Source organism: Phyllostomus hastatus, unplaced genomic scaffold (genome assembly GCF_019186645.2).
Source record: "Phyllostomus hastatus isolate PE091 unplaced genomic scaffold, TTU_PhHast_1.1 phas_contig_86, whole genome shotgun sequence".
NCBI classification, from domain to species: domain Eukaryota; kingdom Metazoa; phylum Chordata; class Mammalia; order Chiroptera; family Phyllostomidae; genus Phyllostomus; species Phyllostomus hastatus.
Genome location: NW_025333977.1, coordinates 64,167,716 through 64,182,177, shown reverse-complemented (window position 1 = coordinate 64,182,177; position 14,462 = coordinate 64,167,716). Strand labels below are relative to the sequence as shown.

The following is a 14,462-nucleotide window of genomic DNA, read 5'->3' as shown; positions in this document are numbered from 1 at the left end:
ACTGAGTCCCATATGTTATTTTATCCCTTATTTGGCTTTACTTGATATTATGTGTTTTCTTAGCTTCTTGGATGACAGAAGTCTGTCACTGATATGAATTCCTCTAATTTTTTTCTGAATCTTCCCACTGTGGAAAGTCCTCAGAACTCCTACTTGTCTTGTGGATGCTCCTGAGAATAGACAACGATCTACCTGTTTCCCTTTACTAATTTATTTGGATGTGTAAACTCTACTGCATGCACAACCACAGAGGCTGTCTCTTAAAATGAAATCTTGTCTATTCTGATTCCTTCTTTTGGATAAGTTCATTCTTTGTTAGGCTTATTGATTTAAATCCTTTGTGTGCGGAACATCAAAGTTAGAGAGAAAGAACTTGTATAACAAATAGCATCTTTCCTGTTACTTCATTTACCCTCCTCACTCTTCCCTCTCTCATTCTTTCCTTTCTCTTTCTCCTCCCTTGTTCTTAAATTTGGAATTCTAGGTTCTCAAAAACAGACAAGAACAAGGCATAAGGGTTGGGGTGGGGGTACACACAATTGTCAAATTACGACCTTGAGGGACATAGTAATAAACATCCACCTGAAGTTATTTTAGAATAGATTGCACAGCTATTATAGGTACATGCAAACCATATATAAATAAACTCATGACCCTCTTACATATTGATCTTGGAAGTCATAACTAACTTTTTAAATACTGCTCAATCTATCTATCATGGCATTTCTTTGTCCTCAGGATGAAAGATTATCCCCATTAAAAGTAACATCAATATTTTTATTTCTATAGTGTTAAATACAGAGCCAAAATAAGCACTTGTGAACTGTGCTTTATCCTGTCATCCTCATCTATTCGACTATGATAATTATACTACTATAACCAGTTTGAATTCTCTTTTAGTTCTAATTCTAAAATGATCCATGTTACTATGATGAATATGTGTTTTATGGAGCTGGCTTCATTTCCTCTTCCTCAGGATTGGGTGATTGTATTTCCTCCTGGATGAATTAGTGTAGTATATGTGAGATTATATTTCATTAGTTTTATAGCTGCTTGTTAAAGTTTTATTATCCTCTCTGTTTTATATTTCAGGCTGGCAACACTTACCAGCAGTGCTAAGTGACTTGATATATATGAATCATAATTTTGTGACCTAAGAATATGCTGTCTGCAAATATAATGGTGTCTTAGATGTAATACTTTACAATGCTATTAAACAAATGCATTCACAGAATAAGCAAATTTGCTTAAAGAATTTTTTAGCTATGAAAAATTAAGGAACTTTATTTCAAATTTTCTTTCAGCCAGTTAAAGTATCAGCATTTCTCTTAAGAGGTAAGTGGTACACATATACTTTAACAAGAATTCATTCAGTTTGTATGATTTTCATTTATTTTATGTAACTCTTATCTGTTACTCACTTATAATTCAATAATGTCTTTGAAGCAATCTAGCACAAAGGTAAAATACGCAACTTAGTGCTACTTAGGTTGATGTCTCTTTATGCAGCTGAATAAATAGTTGAATAGATATGAAGGACAGTCATAAATCACATAATTATACTAGTACTAGACAGGGTGAGGGTTGAGTAAGCAGTATGTTAGAGCATTTTAACATTTTCTACCATAATTATAACCCCTGTTACTCTGAACTCACTACATGGTGGTTTATTGTTATGTAAATGGAGATTAAGAATGTAACATTCTCTGATACATTTATGGTTATTCTTAAAATGTGTGTAGTATTACTATAGAGAACATGATTGAAATAAACTACCTGGAATTGGACTCCTTAAGAGAAAATTTGCTTAAAGAATTTTTGTTTTGTTTTTCAGAAAGAAGTAATGTTTCAGTTTTCTAGTAAAGACATTGTTATTTGCAATCACTATCAACAATTTAGTCTCTTGAAGGAGAATGATTCATTTATGAATATTTATCAAGGTCTTAATATGTGTGAAAGGATAGTTTAAGTTGTGTTTAATATGTTGTTATTCTAGTATCATTACAGTTTATATAATTGAAACTACTGATGTATATAAATATTTCTAGTTGGCTAGATGTTCATGACCAATAACCTAAAATTACTTGAACATTTTAGAAAAAAAATAAATGTGTTCTTTATTTTTATAGAGTTTTTCTGTCATGATGGTACTCTAACATTTAAAAAATTAAATAAAATTTGATTAATAATGCAATTAATATTTTCTTACTTATTAAAAGCAAAACAGGACTAAAACAAAGTCTGTGGGAGAGAAAGAGGTGAGGTGGGACTGTCAGTTCACTAGTTCTCAGAGCAGACGTAAGTTCCACGCTTGCTTTCTGGTGAGTGGGAATGCCGAAACCACAGGCCTGTGAGCACTGTGTGCTTAGCGTTTCATCTCAGGTGCCAGGAAACCATTGAAGACATTTGGCATCTTCAAGGTTAGAGGACCCTTGAGGTTACTGTGGTTTGACATGGAGACTTCTCTTCAGTTTCCCACTGATTTCAAAAGCCCAAGGAATCCTGCAAAAGAAGACCTCCTGAGAATTCTAATTGTCTCCTGAAGGACCTGGAGTTTGAGAACAAAACAAAACATAATAATGGTAAATTATTTTGAAACTAAGTGTTTACATGTGATGCAAACAGAAAACATCAATTTATGTGTGATTTCTCCTCCCCACATTTGCCCCTTCTTTTCTCCTTGCCCTTGACCTCTAAGGAGAATTCTTACAGTTCCTATATTACTTAGATGCTACTTTGATCAGATGGAAAAACAAATTGAAAAGGTAGGATGGGGTAATTTGGAAGAGATAAAAGAGTAGCGATGGAAGGAAAATGAGAGGAAGGAAAAACAAAAACCCTCATGGGACGGTGGGCTGAGTAGAGTGCTTGGTTGGGAGATGAGAATATCAGAGAGAAAGATTTTTAGGAGTTGCTGCTATCCATGTGGAGAATGTTAAGAATTAGACAGATGGGTAGAATGGATATTTAAGATGATTTGTGGTTTTCAAAGTATATTTTCATACTGCTGCCATTTTAAAACAGGACATCTTTAAATAATTTGAATGTCTTTTAATTCCTTCTGGTTCCTCTAGTCTATTGTATTTCTTTAACATTATGTCTGAGCTGAGCCTGGATCATGTGGGCCTGGTTGTTCTTTGGGTTACTCTGTATTTTTAAAACACATCAGGTGGCCAAATGCAGGAAACTCTTGTAGTCCTTTTGCTTATCTTCTCATGGGAGCTTGCACCATGCCATCTTTCCAGGAGTGCAAGGATGGAAGTGTGATCATGATACCTACACTTCACCTTGATATTCCAGGCTGCTTCACCAGACACATAGCTTTCTAGTTTCCTTGGGGTAAGTTCAAGTTAATGATTAGACTCTGGGAAAAGTTAGGAAAACTTTGGTGCATGTGGGGAAGTGATTCTAAAAGAAATGCCATTCGGTGGAAGGAGATTTGACTCATTGTCTCTGAGTTGAACTTCATTCCTTAGAGATGCTGAAAGTTGAGAAGTCCTAGAGATACTACTAAAAACTTCATTGAGAATATCCATTGCTCTGTGTTTCTGTGTTGAAAGAAGAAAGGCTGTGATCAAAATAATTAAAAATTTTAGTGATTGTGCTTTTCCCTGTCATCTCTTCTCATGTTGGTCAGGCATTAATGCTATTCTTCATTTTCTTCTGGCTGTCCCCAAAATGACTGAAAATTCAACATAATTCAAACCCAAATGCAAGCTTTTCTCTCATGAGATTTTCCCTCAGACTTACCTTGGCATTGTTCCCTAGGTCTGAAACTTAGACATAATTTTCTGTTTTCATATTCACTCTTGTCCAGTCTTGGTGTTTTTCAAACCCTGATTATTGCCAATGATATTATTTTACTCAAGCTTGGGGATTCATTTTCCCTCCCTCTCTACCCAGTTCTTTTAAGAACAAAAGTAAGTCTCCTCTCTTAGTGTCTGCTCCTCACTTTAATGCTAAGGTCTTTCCCCCTTCCCTGTATGTGCTAAGTAATTATTTTATTACTTGTGGGAACTGTTATGGGGTTTATTAAAATGTGTTATTTTATGTAGATCTGCCCTATATGCTTACTGAGTCTGTGAGCTATAAAAATTAATGTTTTTATTTCCTTAATTACTGTGTATAATCCTTGAGTAGGTTTTGAATACACATAGAGTGCTGGGTTTATAATAAGTTCTCATTACCTGTTGAATTTAATCAAAGAAACATACTTTTGCTTTCATAATTCAAGGTGGAGATGCAATTGACAGTTCAGTGAACAGGAGAAAAGAGTACAGTCATAGTTCTCAAACTTTTTTCCAAGCCCTTTGGAGCTGGGCTGTGTGTCCCAGGCAGCTGAAGTGTAGCCCGAAGCAGCTGTATCAAATATGTTTGATGTCTCCTGTTGAACCCTAAACATTCGGGGGAATTGTTCTTAGCTCCATGTTATCAGTATTTGTTTTAATGTAAAAATGATGTTTTAAATTACATATACTAATGTAACAATTTCTCTTCTGACTACATGTCTCCCAACTCTTGCTATGAAATCGATGGTTCAGGAAAATTTGTCTGATTAATGGTATTTTTCATCCTGTCAAAGATATTTTAGTTTGAGATTTTAGAAACTTGCTGATGATGAAACCAGCACTGTGCAGAAAATGAATGGTATTTTAATGACTATAAAACAACAGTGGGGAATTCTCACTTAAGGAGGTTTGTATATATTTTTCACTTACTGAAACTGTCACTGTTACAGATTTAAAATTGGAAATGTTTGGCTCATAATAATTATTTTATTTATCTGTTATGTGCTCAAATTTAATTACAATTTCAGTCTATATCTCTAAAATATAAGTTCTAATTTTAAAAAATTTTCTATGAGGGTGTTATTTTACTGTTGAAGAGATCTATATGAGCTTACTGTTTGAATGTAACGTTTCTTAATCATTTTTTAAAGTAAAACAAAAAACATATCATAAGGTTAGAATAGAAGTAGTATTTGTATATTAATTTCAAAACTGATTTGTACAAATAATACGTATCATATGGTCAAATGCCTTAATTTTATGAATTCAAAATATTAGTAGTTTAATTATACATAATATTAATGTTATGTATAATTATATGAAATGTGGATAAAATAACATTGTGTAAATAAATAAAATAATTATTAATATTATGCAACATTATCAAAACTAATGATATTAATTATCAATATTCTATTTCTAATCTTATCTATTGTTTTTTATTTGCAAATTTAGTTGCAACTATTTTAGTTATGGGATAATTGCAAACAAAATGAAATATTACTAAGAAGTTAAGTAAATTAATATGAACACAAAATACACCATTAAAAATGTTAACAGCATTGCCCACTTGAGAATTGCATATTAATGACCTACGTTTTCTTAAAATGTATTGAAATAATATAAATGTGATACTCATTTATTGGAGACTATCCCCTGGCATTCTGGTAGTCTTTGAAAATTATCTTTTTGCTGTTAACAAGTTAATTACCCTGATGTCTTCCCTCAAATTCCACTGAGCACACTGTTCTTGGTAAAAATTTAAAGGTATGTGAAAAATACATTAGATTTCCAAAACTTTTTGCCATAAAAATTATGTTCAAAAACATCTCATTTAACTGGTTTCAGATTTCCCGAGTTCTACACTGTTATTTGAATCTCTACAGATGGAGCAACTCATCCTGAGCAAGTGTATGTTGTATGTAAGTCTAAACACTTCAATTTCAGAAGAGTAGACAAAGCTGGGCTTCATGCTGTCTGCAAGCCCTGAATCCTGCTTCTCACACCAAGTGCTTTCAGAGCATAGGCTGTTAACAGAAAGTTGCTTTAGTTCACTGGGACAATGAGTTTTCTCAAGAGTATTTGCTGCAAGTGATCAATGCTTAAGGCTCTGTTAACACTGGTAGCATTTCCCTCATAATTAGTGGGATTTGGGGGGAAGTATGGCATCATGGGGGTTACCTTTATAATTCAACCATGGAGATAATTGCTCCACTTACAATTTTACATTCATTATTTTGTGTATGTGTAGATTGCCTCATTGAGTAAGAATTTGTAGTAGCTATAATTTTTTCAGATACTAAGATATTCATAAATCTAAAATTTGAGATATTTTGGGAATGAAAATTCCCCAGTGTTTCTTATTCTTTTGTATACATTAGTTCTTTGATCTTTTTCAGTTACCCTTTGAGGCTGACAAAATATTTTGCAGTATAAAAGTTTTCTGAAGGTTTAGGTTGCTTTTCTAAAATCAAAGTGTGTGTGTGTGTGTGTGTGTGTGTATGTACATATATATCATTTAAATATATGTATTAAAAATATGTGTTTAAAATACCTTAGGAATTGAAAGTAATATAAAACCATTCATCCTTCATCAGCCAGTCACTAATACTCACCAAACTCGTATCCATGCTAAACTGTTAAGATTCCTCAGCTGATCTGAAACAGGGACTCTGCTCTACTTGATGGAATGTTGCAAGAACACTTCAGCGTGGTTGCAGGGTATTTGTCTTTCAAGGTCATCAGACCAGTAAACAGAAAGCCCATTTAAGGAGGAAAAGAACTCTATTATTGGTCATTTTTTTATTCTGAAAATTGTTATGCTTAACTCATAGTGGAGTTTTTCAATGAATAAGAATTTTTCAATGAATAAGAATTATAAAGCTGAGAGAATGGAAAGTTATAAGGTGCTTAAGATCTGTTTTTTTTTTCCCAAACTTCATCACACACTAGGCTGTTTCTAACTTTTGTTGGCTGTAAGTGTAAAGTTTGTAACTATACAGTAAAACTGTAACTGTAAAGATTTTATTTATATTATGATAAATAGCATTGTCTGTTTTCTTTACAAACTCAGTGACCTCATATTTTATAGTTTCTTTGTAATATAAGTCAGTGGTGCTCAACCTTGGCTGCATATTAAAATCACCTGGGGAACTTTTAAAATACAGTGATTCCCCAGCCATCATAGATGTTATTTCTTAATTGGATTAGGGAGGAGCTCTGGCATCTGTATGTCATAAAAGCTCATAAAATGATTTAATACAAAATTAGGATTGAGAGCCACTGACAGGGGGTAAAGGAAGGGGTTTTATTTGAATTATCTGGAACTATCCCATCCTGGAGCATGTTAATATATCCTGTGTGGATAGTTACATAGCATATGTTTTGGAAAATCTCTCCCAGCAATTCTAACCTTGCAGTAGATCCCAGTAAGAAAAACAAGTTCTTCCACATGCTTTGTTCTGTTGTCCATTGCAGCTCTTTGGAAAAATGACTTTGGGAAGAGTTTGGTTTATTCAGCCACATAAAAAATCAGTCAATGTCAGCAAATCATCTCTGTACTTCATAGCATATTAACACTTATGTTTCGACCCTTCAAGGCTGGGCTCATCCATGGTATTCACACAGATGGAATGATATTCGTGGAGCAGTTGGGATGTCTGTCACACCTTTATTCACGGGTGGGTGAGCCACACACACTGCAAGCTGCATGTCTATCAGCATGTCTCATGTCATGGCCCTTGCTCCCCAGTGTGGCCCCCATCATGGCACCTGTCCTTTTGTGTGTCTCTCATCATCACCCTCAGTAGAGAGTCCCTACCTGTTTAATTACTAGAGGGGAACAAAGCCAGAAAACTTCCAGAACATTATATAACATAACATAACATAACATAACATAACATAACATAACATAACATAACATAATTCTGTGCATGCAAGCCCACTTCACATGATGGGAAGAGTTTATCTCACCCAGTCTCAAGGCCATGAGAATGCTGGTTATCAGGCCCCCCAAGGCTATGGGAACACTGCTTCCCTTAGCTACCCAGACACCTGGGTGAGGAAGCCAGACTGCCTTCACTTACTCTGCAACACTCTAATTTGATTTGTTGTTATATTTATAGCTGAGATTAGGAACTATTGGGATTGGGACACAGGATGGATGGCAAGGGTAGGATAACCTAGAGGTTTTAAAACAGTGCTGAAGCCCTATCACCAATTTAGAGAAGTTGTTCAGAAGAAGAAGAGTCAGCTTCATAATTGTACCTAGAGTGAGTCTTGTGTCTATTTTTTCCATAAGTGTCTCAAAATTTTATTTAGAAAGTTTTTCCTGTTGGGTCACTAAATACAGTGAGAACTTTGTCACTAATTTTGACTAAACTCAAACACTTTGGACTACTCAAATTGTCTTATTGTTTCTACCAATGTATGATCAATCTAATTCTTTGAATAGTAATTTGTAGTAATAAAAATATTTCAAGAAAAAAGGTTATTTCTTTTTTATATTGGATTTGGCATTTGTACACAGATGAGAACATATGTGGTAAATGTGTATGTCAGCTTGACTGGGCCATGGGGCCCAGATATTTGGCCCAAGATTATTCTGGATGTTTCTGTGAAGTTTTTTTTTTTTTTGACATTAACATTTAAATTGGTGGACATTGAGTAAAGCAGATTATATTGTGGGTGTGTCTCATTCAATCGACTGAAGGCCTTTATACAACAAAGACTGACCTGCCCCAAGCAAGAAGGAATTCTGCCAGAATACAGCCTTTGTACACAAATTGTGAGACCCTGGATCTCCAATTTGCTACTGTACCCTGCAGATTTTGGATTTGCCAAGCCTCAACGACCATTTCAGCCAATTCAAGAAAACAAAATATCTATCTACCTGTATCTGTAACTATATTGTATCTTCTGGAGAACCCCAACTAATACAGGCCATACTTAAGACGTGGACAGTATGATGGCTGCTACGGGCTGGTCGGCCCCAACTCCTGATCACTAGACCAGCAATGTGAGCGTTCCATGGGAACCTGTTAGAAATGCGAACCCTTGGGCCTCATCCCTGAGTACTGATCCAGAAACCCTGTGGTGTGGCTAGCAACCTTTAACAAGTCTTCTCAGTAATTCTGATGCACACAAAAGATTAAGAACAATTGTCATATGTCATAGGAACTTTGGGAATTAGCATTATTTGCCTCCAACCTCACTCTGACTGTATTTTCTAGAGGTGGCCCACCTAGGTAAGAAGGAATACAGATTGGTGGTTCTTAAACTTGGCTGAACATTAGAAAATTTGGAAAGCCTTAAAAAATTGACAGCTATTGGGTAGGGGGTGGAGGGATTAAGCAAAAAGAAAAAGGACTCATGGACATGGACAGCAGTGTGGTGACTGCTAGGCGGGGGATGGGGTGTAAGGGGACTAAATAGTAATGGAAAAAATACAATAAAAATAAAATTAAATTAAATTTAAAAGCATAAAATAAAAATTCTGCCCAGGCTGTAGCCTATACCAGCTATGGATATTTCTAACACTTGCTCTGGTAGTGTCTATCTGCAGCCAAGTTTGAAAACCAGTGGCATAGCTAAAGAAGTTACACTTTCTGTTAGGAATAAAAAGGAGAGTTATAGTGTCATACAATCAAATGTCCTTTAAGTAACTATAAATTATGAAACATAACACTACAAATGGCATGTTTTTTGAGTGTTACAAATACATGTTAACTCATTTAATTTTCATAACAACTTTGTTATATCTTCCTTTTGCCATTGAGGCAATTGACGTGAAAGAAGGTAAACTACCATGGTAAAAGGCACAGAAAGCATCAGAACTAAACCTGAACTGAAGCAGTCTGGCTCCATAGCTTTTGTTCTATTATTACCTAATACTACCTTGCAAATATTAGTTTATGTCATTGAACACAGGCTTTCGATGCAGCTGGCTCATCATTTGAGGAATGCTGGCATTCACCATCCTTGCTAACTGGCTCTCGGTGACCTACACAAATGTTAAAAGACATTGTTAACCAAAGGCCTGGACATAAGCCACCACTCCTCAAGCAATTGAATAAAAATAGACTCCTGGAAAATACCTCAGAATAGAAAAAAATCTGAATGACATGAAAAGTTTTTTGTGTTAAGCCCACAGGAACAAAAAAGAAAAAAAAGAGGTTCTGGTTGGTGACAAGGAATTGTCCTCTGTATTCATGTTATTAGCCTGTCATTGGCCTAGTGTCTTCGTTAACGGAGCCGTGTAGCATCAATTAAGTGTTTTTGTGAAGGAAAACACACCATAGTTTCAGGAAGGTTTTGTTGTTGCTGAATCTTTTAATCTGGTTTCTACACTGATAGTTGAGACAGGGCAGGGACCTCACAAAGAAAGGTTTTTAATCAATTCTGGTACATTTTCTCTCATGATGTGTTGTGTGTGATTCAAAGAAAAATACTTCATTTGCATTACATGCCTGTTAAGTGTTGAGACTTTCTAAATATAACATCTATTGAACGTATTTGATGTTCACCATATTAATTGTCTGAAGCCTTTTCTGTTTTATTTATCATTTTACACATAATTAAATTTGGGGTTACAGTATCAATTACAGATGTCTCTAGACAGGATTTTAATTCAACTTGGGGTCTAATTTTTGGTAAGGAAGCAAAAAAAATAAATCAAAGGAATAGTTGTAGAACAACTACAGTGACTTCTTTGTGGATTCCAAGCATCAATTGGATTGATTTTGTGAGCTAAAATGATCTTTGTGTTACTTGAGAGTTTTAATATAGCAGTGATTGTTTGGTTCTACAATATGGATTTGTCTTAAACTTAATTGCAGGTTATCTGTGTTGCTGGGTGGTAAAAATATGCTGAGTAATTCCCTTCCTGTGAAAGGGAAACTCACAGACACAAAGCTTGGTATATGTCCCATGTAGTGACTCCTTCTCAAGCTGAGAGTAAATAATAACCCGTTATTGAGTTTAGATGTGCACTTGATGCTTATTTATGTTAGGAGAGTAAAACTTACACTTTGAAACATTCTTTAAGCATTTTAGAACCTTTGGTTATGTATTTTGTTTTGTTTTTATTAAAGTAAGAGCCTCTGAAAAAAATTGATTGGTTTACTTTGAAAATGTATCATTTCTTCTGTGACCACTAAGCAGATGTAGAAATCTATTCTTGGCAATCACATCACACGAATTCCCTTGAAAAAGTCTGTACTGGAGAAACAACTGGCCTATTTCCTGTTAATTGTAAAATTATTGGGTTACAGAATAAAGAAGCACTGGTGATCTTTTCCTTTTTTAAAAAAAATATGGAACACTTCATGAATTTGCGTGCCATCCTCGTGCAGGGGTGATATCAATTCTCTGTGTATCGTTCCGATTTTGGTAGGTGTGCTGCCGAAGCAAGCACTGGTGGCCTTTTTCATAATGAACTTATTCATCTCTGTTATTTGCTGACCAGTAAAAACCTTTGTTATTAGTTTTTTTTGTAAAGTTAGTGGAATAGTGCCTTTAAAAGTATAAAATATAAGAACAATACAAAAAGGATAACATTTTCCCCAAAATAATAGAAATTCAAGGGAATAAGATGTACACAAAGTAGACCTACTCTCTTAATTAGTGTAGCTGCAATTGTTTGCTAAACCTAACACAACACATTTTCTCTGAAAGAGGAGTAAATAAAACCAGATAACAGACTACCTACTATGTTTGATTAGCTTTTATTTTGTTTAAAAAATAATAAAAGGACTTTATACATTAATACATTAAAAATGATTATTCTTTTATATTTATGTGTGTGCATGAGAGAGAGAGAGAGAGAAAGAGAGACAGTGAGAGAGAGTTTTAATTTTTAATCTGTGGTAATTTAGCCATGCATATCTTTCCATGAAAAGTTAGAGCATGGTTAGGGTGGAATTACCTTATTTTTCAGACTGTAAGATATACCTCCACCAAATTTGTGAAAAATAATGGCTTTTAATGCTGCTGTTGAGTTCTGTTTACATTTACATTGGTGAAATACTATGTTATTTATGTTATTAAATATTTTACCACATTCTTTGATTCAAAATTTTTTTCCCTATTTTCCTCCTCTAAAACCTAGGTGTGTCTTATGGTCCAAACAATATGGTAATAACTACTTTGTAGAATTTGGCACACAAAAAAATTATGTGCCTGCAGTGGTTGCATAGCATCTTAACCTCAGTATCAGTGAAGACACACTTCCAGTTCTTAGGAAAGGAGTGGTGTACATATATCATGAAGAACTACTTTCACTTGCTAAAAGTAAAGGTTTTCCTAAGAAATTCATTGTCTATTTATGTCACTTTTAATGACTTCATGTCAGGGAAAAGGAAGAGGTCATTGCTAATATAATAAATAAAATAATGTATGTAAAAGTACACTGTAAACAGCAACACAATTCTAAAATTTGAAGTACATTTTAGTTCCCCCCTCTTCAAAAAGAAAAAGCCCACAAATGCCACTGATAAAGCAAGTGATTCATTTGAAAGTACTAGAATATTAATATAGTCTTTCAGCAATGGTTTGAGGAAGTAGACAACTTTGGAAGGAGATGATAAATTGTATAATGAAATCTCATCAAATATGTAATTTATTCAGCTTTATCATATTTTCCTTCATTTCTTCCTTGTATTTTTCCCTATATATTAGCATTTTGTATGGCACTGTCCAAGTTAATTCCTTAAATGTATCAGCTCCTAAGGATTCATAAAAGTTAAAAATTCAGATATAGGTTAAATTAAATTGCATTGTCCTTGTAACATTGAAGATTTTAGTATTTTAGATGTATAAACTTTAAAATTATAAAGAACAGGACAGATATTGAACACAAAAAGCAGATTCATACATGGGTAAGAGCATGAGCTCTGGAGCCATAATGGCTCTGTTCAAACCCCAGACCTTCTCCTTACTAATGTGTGACATTTGGCAATTAACCTCTGTGTGCTTCAGGTCATTCCCCTGCATAATGGGACTAATAATGTACTTATTTCACAGGGTAGTTGTGAAGATTAGATTAGCTGGCATATGTAAAATGTGCAAACTATTAAAAACATAAATTAGAGAAGCACTTGAAATTGGAGATGTGTGTAAAAGGCTAGAATTAATGATACATAACCTGGGCAAATTGATCGGTTTACTTTCAAAGGTAGAAGAGAGATAATGGAGATTTTGTGTTGTAGTCTGGGTGAAGAGGAATGTGCCAACGTCCTTCTATTAACTATGGAAAGCATTGAGGAAGAAGGAGGAAGACTAGGAAGGTTAGTATGTGGGCAACTGAGGAAAACTTATGGTGAAGAGACTGGAAAAGGAGAGTCAGGTATTGCAAGCTAGAGAGACATCAGTATGAATTCAGGTGAGCCATGAGAAAACAGGTTTTAGTTTTAATCAGTAATGTTATGAGCAACCATTTTAAGAGCATGAAATGAATTATGCCACAAAAAAGAGGAGTATCTGGAGCTTTGGTAGTAAAAGGAATTAATATCATTTTTATATAGTAGATTATATTATAATTATATATAGAATAACAGAAATAATAGAATTCATCATGTATACACAAATATATACACACAGAGACATCAATAGATAAGAACAATAATTTATCAGATTTTGCCCTGGCTGGCATAGCTCAGTGGATTGAGCACAGGCTGCGAACCAAAATGTCGCAGGTTCGATTCCCAGTCAGGGCACATGCCTGGGTTGCAGGCCATGGCCCCCAGCAACCGCACATTGATGTTTCTCTCTCTCTTTCTCCATCCCTTCCCTCTCTAAAGATAAATAAATCAAATCTTAAAAAAAGTCACCTCTTAAATTCTATAACTTTAAAAAAATAATTGATGAGATTTCAAGGTTAATTTACTTAACAGTGAGTTTTTGAAAACTCTTATTTCTTAGACTTCAGAGGAAAAAAATCAAAGTGATTGAGTTGTGGAATACAATGACCACAGCAAGACTCATGCTCCATGGTGCACATGCACTGTTGCTCCATGTTGCTGCTGTTAGTGGTGAGTGAAGACACATCAAAACAAGTTATAAGATATCTTAAGTATGGCATAATTTGATTTAAACATAATTAAAAATGTTTCCCTCATTTTACTGGAACAATGTGCTAATTGCATTATAATTTATTTTGTATCATATGACCGTTGGTGTTAAGTATGATAAGACCATATAACTCTCAAAATTATGAGGCTACTTTTTTTAAGTCTGATACATAGATCCAACTACATCCTGAATTCCTCATTTGATTGACATTTCATGCTAGTTTTAGAGGTTTGAAGGCAAATGGAAGTGAAATACAATTTTATTTCCATTTTTTAATGTTGCATTGGAGAGCCTTATCAAATTGGACAAAAAACTTTAAGAGATGGGAAATAGTGGTGCCCTCATTGCAGAGAGAAGTCAGCACAATGGTGAAGGGTTGGTGAAGGGTTCATTCATAACTATTATCTGTTGCTCAAACATATTTGCATACTGCATCAGGAACTATCTCTGTATCAAATGCAGTGGGGCAGGAAGAAAATGAGCAAAAGGGAAATATGTGAATTGTAAAGACAAAGCCTAGTGGCTAGACATAAAAAGTGACACTCAGACACAAATGGGGTTGAATTATAGCTGATCTGATAAGCATAGCTATTCAAAGTGAGTCTC

General features: G+C 34.5%; 1 non-coding gene across 1 annotated transcript; it reads right to left on the bottom strand.

The window, feature by feature from the left end:
• Positions 1–11,095: 11,095 nt before the first annotated feature.
• Positions 11,096–11,202, bottom strand: LOC123827590. Its single transcript, XR_006787254.1, has one exon. It is a non-coding gene; the product is annotated as a U6 spliceosomal RNA (small nuclear RNA).
• Positions 11,203–14,462: the final 3,260 nt, after the last annotated feature.